This window comes from Trachymyrmex cornetzi, unplaced genomic scaffold (assembly GCF_001594075.2).
Source record: "Trachymyrmex cornetzi isolate Tcor2-1 unplaced genomic scaffold, Tcor1.1 scaffold443, whole genome shotgun sequence".
NCBI lineage: Eukaryota > Metazoa > Arthropoda > Insecta > Hymenoptera > Formicidae > Trachymyrmex > Trachymyrmex cornetzi.
This window is the reverse complement of record NW_017299212.1, coordinates 342254-348781: the sequence shown is the minus strand read 5'-3', so window position 1 is coordinate 348781 and position 6528 is coordinate 342254.

The window sequence follows — 6528 nt, the reverse complement described above, 5'->3', positions numbered from 1 at the left end:
CTGCGTAACGAACACCACTAATGCTAATTCTACAATGAGTCGATAATCGAAAGTAATCGGTAACGTTTCGTACTGTTGGCTATTGGTCAGCTTCACTGATAAGATTATCGACTTGGGATTATCGACTTATTAAAGAATCAACATTAACGAATACAGAGCAACCATGGCACTTTTTATCCCAACAAGTCACGTAAACTTTGCGGCATTGTTATTAAAAAACTATAATAGAAATAACAATTCTAATAATCACACTGTTAAAACAATAGAATAAGATTAATAAATACACTTATTCAATCTAACTAGGTGCAAAAATGATCCCTTCAGAGCAAAATAACTGCGGCGCTAATATCTTATTTTTGGCTCTCAAACACATGGGCACATCCGTGCAAGTTTCCTGACGGTTATTAGGCAGTAATGAACTGTGTGACATAAGATTCTCACTCTTAGTTGACGAACTGTGTGGCGGAATTTTCTAGTGAATGCCTTATTACCGAGATACAAGGGGTGGACCTTTTTCCCCGGGGATCTTTACTCCCCGGTCTACTCTAATTGTAATATTAACTACATTCAATAAATAAAATATATATATTATTAAAAATTTATTTATACTTTTAAATGTATTTATAAAATTAAATGACATTATAAAATCAAATCACAACGAAACATAATAATATGTTTGAAATACAATAACAGTTTAATTAAACCTTAAAATAATTTTTTTGTGACTTTGCACTGTTACGTCCTGCAGATGCAGATTCTTTTCTTTTGAGAGAATTGGCTCCGCCGCGAATACGATTGGCGTCTGCGAGACGCGAGCAGGAGTTATTATTATAAAAATTGGAAAACAGACCACACAGGCTCCGCGAAAAATTCGTAAAAACGTTAATCAACCCGGAAAAATAACAACACTAAGGTAGTCCTAAGAGGGACAAGATTGCGAAAAACATCATAAATGGACCTAAGTCACGCGATAATAAAAATTCAAGCTGTCGTTCGAGTTGTTGACCAACAATTTCATCTTAAGAAAAACAGGCGCTGCATCGCCATAAAAATCATGAAAAACATGAGATAACTTCTCACGGCTGTTTATTTAGCCATATTTTTCGCGAGGATGACGGAATCCGTCACTCGCTTAAAGCAATCTTGCCCCTTTTAGAGAAAACATAAATCATTCCTTTTGTTCTCTAAACCCCTTTTTACAATGCATTTTAGATTAACAACGTTAGGACGTTTTAAAAATCATAAATCTCGCGCGACATTGCAACTAACTATTGCATCCTAGATAAAGGGCATTACGCCCTTTTTTCGGGGTATAAATAGAGGCCCCGTAGAAGCACAGAGAGTCAGATCAGAGTTCGAAATAGCTGAATCCACGTCGGTAGTTCGCGACAACATTATAATCACTGTACTCGCGTCAGTATCTGGTTCGAGAATTCGTGATTCTTGGGTGATTCTTGGGGTTCGTTGAAACCACTCAGCCGCCGTCTGTTACCTTTGGCCTTGCGCACCAAATCTCGCAGACAACCGCTTCTACCGATCCGTTTCCAGAACGAACATTTCACGCATCACCATCAGTAAGTCCATCCGCTCTACATTTATACCAGGGATGGGAAGTAACTCGTTACTTGTAACGAAGTTACAGTTAGAGTTACTTTTTTTCAGTAACTTTAACTTAACTTCGTTACTTTCTTTCCATCTGTAATTATAACTTAACTTAGTTACATCTTTTAAGTAACTAGTAACTAATTTAATAATTACTTTCATAGTTATTTTATATATTTGGAACGTATTTGTCAATTTAGTGTGTGGTAGTGTCCACTTGGCGCTACAAATACTTCGAAATATTTGATTAATCAGAAGAAAGAAATTTAATTAAAGCGTTCAATGAACTCTTGTACCTGTTTGGTCTATATTTTGGGGTCTAATGGAATTCGCCAATCAAATACAAGAGCGCTCAGTGAATGATTGTAAACTATTTTGGATTAGTGCTGGAATTTATTTGCAACTTTTAGCCGAATAAAAAAAGAATTTTTTTTACAAAAAACATTGTATATGTGTGCTATTTCATATTCATATTCATATTCATATGTGTTTATATTACTTTAACGTTTTGCCATACAATTTTTTTTATCTTTTTGAATAAAATTGTATAACATGTAAATGTAAGCCAGTCTTTTTTTTTAATTGTCCAATGCTGCATTACACTGATGATTCCGTGTATCATCCTTGTTTAATATTAGGTGAAAAACATTATTAGGGTAAAACGATACATGAAGGCAATTGGATAACGTTTCTAATACAGCCCTAATGGTATCGACACTATTAGTAAAAATTCCGATGAAAAAAGTAACTTAAAGTTACTTTTTCAGTAACTGTAACTGTAACGAATTACTTTTCAGAGTCAATAACTTGTAACGGTAATTAATTACTTTTTGAAAGAGAAAAACTGTAACTGTAATTAATTACTTTTACAAAGTAACTTTCCCATCCCTGATTTATACACACACCCCCCCCCCTTCTCCGTATCAACGTACACAACCACATATATATATGCACAAGTATTTTAATCCCCAACTTAATTATAGTGCGGTCTCACACGAATAAAAACAAACGGGGACGAACTCCTTATGTCCGGCGAAGTTCACAGAACCGTCCGGTACCTGACGACTTAACATCGGTAGAACCGACCTGCAGCCGCCCTACCGTGATAATAACGCCGCGGCCACCCGAAAGGGTACCTTCTTTAGTACCTTCACTACCGCTCTACAACTTGATTGACTATACACCCGTATCATACTCGCCCGCACCAACACCTACAGAACCGCTTGACCTAACAATCCCTCCAATCCTCGACCCTGGGATTCTAGAGATCCTCAACTACTCTCCCCCGCCCTTCGAGGAACGATTCCTTCCCTCTACTTCCCTTTTTGATCAGCTCCCAACTCCCCCTCTCTCTTTTGATCAACTCCCAACTCCCCCTCCTATCCACCCCGATCCCTAATCCATCGATTGGGATCGGATATTCCGACTACTCTTATCCGACTACTCTTATTGGACACGAGCCATTCACAGCACTTGAGACTACAAAGTTCCTAAGCACCGGTCGCTGTGATTGGTGGTGTCCAATCGAGCCGTGATCAATCGGGATCACCCCCTCTCATCCTCCTCCAATGAAGGGGATAGAGTAATTACAGTGTATGTCCCAGGGAATTCCTCCCCCTTCCTTGTACAACTCAAACACCTCGTTCCAGCCTGCTCATGGACCACCTTCCTTGCCACTAACACCGAATAATCATCCTCTCCTCTCTTACACACACACACATACACACACACATAAAAATTGTTATCAACGAAAATGCTATACACTCTCACTCACAATTTTAAGATTATTGTAACTAAACCTAACTTAATTATGTAAATTAGCTTTAACTTTATTGAAATAAATAGTTTATAAAATTTAACTAAAGATTCCTCCGAGTAACTTTTAAATCGCCCCACTCGTATCCCGTTCCCTATAACGCCTAGGATCGCGCAAGGTCCAGTCCCGGGTAAAAAGGATTAAGTTCCTTGACTTAAAAAAGTAGGACCAACATTCGCACTGTCCATCGGAACAGGTGTCCTAGCGTCCCTCCAGGACGTTGACCCACATTCCGGGACGTAAAAGGGTGCTAACGACTCACAGCTGTACGCTTCCGTGCGTATACCTGTGAGATTGAGTCAACCGTCCTCTCCATCTTCCTTCTCTCTCTCTCTTTCTCTCTCACCAAATAATCAGGGTTGGACGTAACAGCACATTTCAACATATTCTTATTCTCTAAAACATATTTGTAAAATTCTTGACAAGTAAATGAATAATTTATCTTAATTTGTAGTTCTGCTTTTACATGTTCTATAAGTAATCTATTTCTGTTATCACTCCAGATATTATTACATCTGGAGACACTGGTAGTGTCTCGGCGCTAAGCTAGGTGCAGCGACACTGCCGTGCTTCCTTTACGCGAACCGACGAGTTGCGCCAGATCGAGGTTATCGGATCTCAATAACGGCTGAACCGATCGCGTTCTATGTACGCTCAATCGATAGCCACCATATGGATTGTATGATAAAAATGCTTTTATTTTTTTTCTACGTGCACTATGAGCGGAGATATCGCGACGCAAAGTTCCGAACTGCTACTTTTTCAGTTCAGAATCAGATACGTCGTCCTTATTGTCATTGTCGTCGACCACATTCCGCGCATTCCTTTGGTGTCCGTCTGACATTCTTTACGCAAGGAGCGCTAGTTTCGTGTCCTTCTGACATTCTTTACGCAAGGAGCGCTAGTGATATACATACATCATAAGCGAGTGCTGCGATCTGTAGACACGACAATTATTAGGGTACATTTCCATGAGCGCGTCGCGTCGTCCACCACGTCACGACGCGACGCGAAAGAGAGAAAGAGAGAGGTATAAACTTCACTCTTTCTCTCTTTCGCGTCGCATCGTGACGTGGACGGTGGATACGTACCTACCCTTAGTGTATACACTTTTGATTAGATTAGTCCGTCACATCGATGGAATTAGAGGCACACGTAAGTGATTTTCTGCTTCTGCAATACATTTTAGACTTACTCGACACGTTTTTGTATGGAATGAAAGAATCTGGCAAAAAATTACCCCGTGGACCGAAATATTAGTCGTTAAAGTTGATGACTATTCAGGTTAGGAAATCCGTCATATTGATGGTAGCATAGATTACAGCAGAGTACTGTTTTGTTTAATCCTTTATGCCATCGATGCAACAGATTGCCTCTGGATATCTGTCAACTTTAATTAATAACAATTAATAACTCGGTTCGCGGGGCAAATTTTTCATGTAGTGCAAAAATGTGTCGAAAATGAGTTTATTTTATCAACCTCGAGGAGGTAAGGATCATATGCATTTCTTGTCGAGGTTTCCTTATGTAAAGGAAAGCCTTTTATTAATGAATCTATCCAGAAAACGTCAAGAAAATTTTTCTCAAATGGAATTTACGAAAAGATGTTTGGAATGTCAAATTCACGTATGGTTTACATGTCTGTTTATCTGCAACGAACAATTTCCCAAGTCTGTCAGGAGTTATTGCGTATATGTAATAAACACAAGCAATATTATATTTTATTCCTTCCGTAAATTATGTAATTATTATTATGTACGATGCTTTTTTACGAAATTCATTTTCAGGTATTATTGAAAATGGGACTCGTCAACTTTACCTCAACTGACTAGACCATTAAAAACTTTGTTTTTGAAAGCTGGACCAGTTTTTTGAAACATTTTGATTAGGAACAAAATTTGGGACTTTGTCAAATTCACGTATGGTTTACATCTATGTTTAACTGCAACGAATTTGTTAACTAAGTTAGGACACAATAATGAAAAAATTTATAATTAATATTTAATATGAAAATAAGAATTTTTTTTACAGTAACATGAATGTATAAGAAATTCATTGTTTCCTAACTTAGTTAACAAATTCGTTGCAGTTAAACAGAGATGTAAACCATACATGAATTTGACAAAGTCCCAAATTTTGTTCCTAATCAAAATGTTCCAACAAACTGGTCCAGCTTTCAAAAATAAAGTTTTTAATAGTCTAGTCAGTTGAGGTAAAGTCCCACCAATTTTCAATAATACCTGAAAATGAATTTTGTAAAAAAATACATAATAATAATTAGATAATTTGCGGGAGGAATAAAATATAATATTACTTGTGTTTATTGCATATCGTGTAGAACCACCATTTGGGCCGGTTTCACCAACGTCAATTACTTAATCAGCCGTGGAACTGATGACTAATCGCGTTTACTGTTTAGTAGAATTGACCACTTACGGTTGGCAGTGAATCACCGATTAGGATTAATCGAGTTGATGATACCTTTGTATATATGATCGTATACAAATTTACCTTTTTAAAAAAAGGTAAAAGAAAGCGCTAAGCGTGTGTGTTTCTCGTAAAGAATCACCATTTGGGCCAGTTTCACCAACGCCAATTACTTAACCGGCCATGAAACTGATGACTAATCACGTTTGCTGTTTAGTAGAACTAAACTAATTACACGTTTGCTGTTTAGTAGAACTTCTCGTAAAGAATCACCATTTGGGCCAGTTTCACCAATGCCAATGACTTAATCGGCCGTGAAACTGATGACTAATCACGTTTGCTGTTTAGTAGAAAATCTTTAAAACATTATACAAAACATTATCACAAAATCGCGTTACCTTGCTCAATTTAAGTGTTACCACAAAAATTAAAGAATTAACCGTATAAAATGATTTTATATCAACAAAATTGGCGCCAAGTTAAATTCATCAAAATTTTATCAAAATTTTATGTATTATTCGTAAAAAAGATTTGATATCAACAATTGGCGCCAAGTTAAATTCCATGTAATTCGAATGCTGTTTAGTAGAACTAATGATAAGTATCATTTGTATAAAAGATTTGATATCAACAACTGGCGCCAAGTTAAATTTTACCATTTTGACAATCTTGCATTTCGCGGG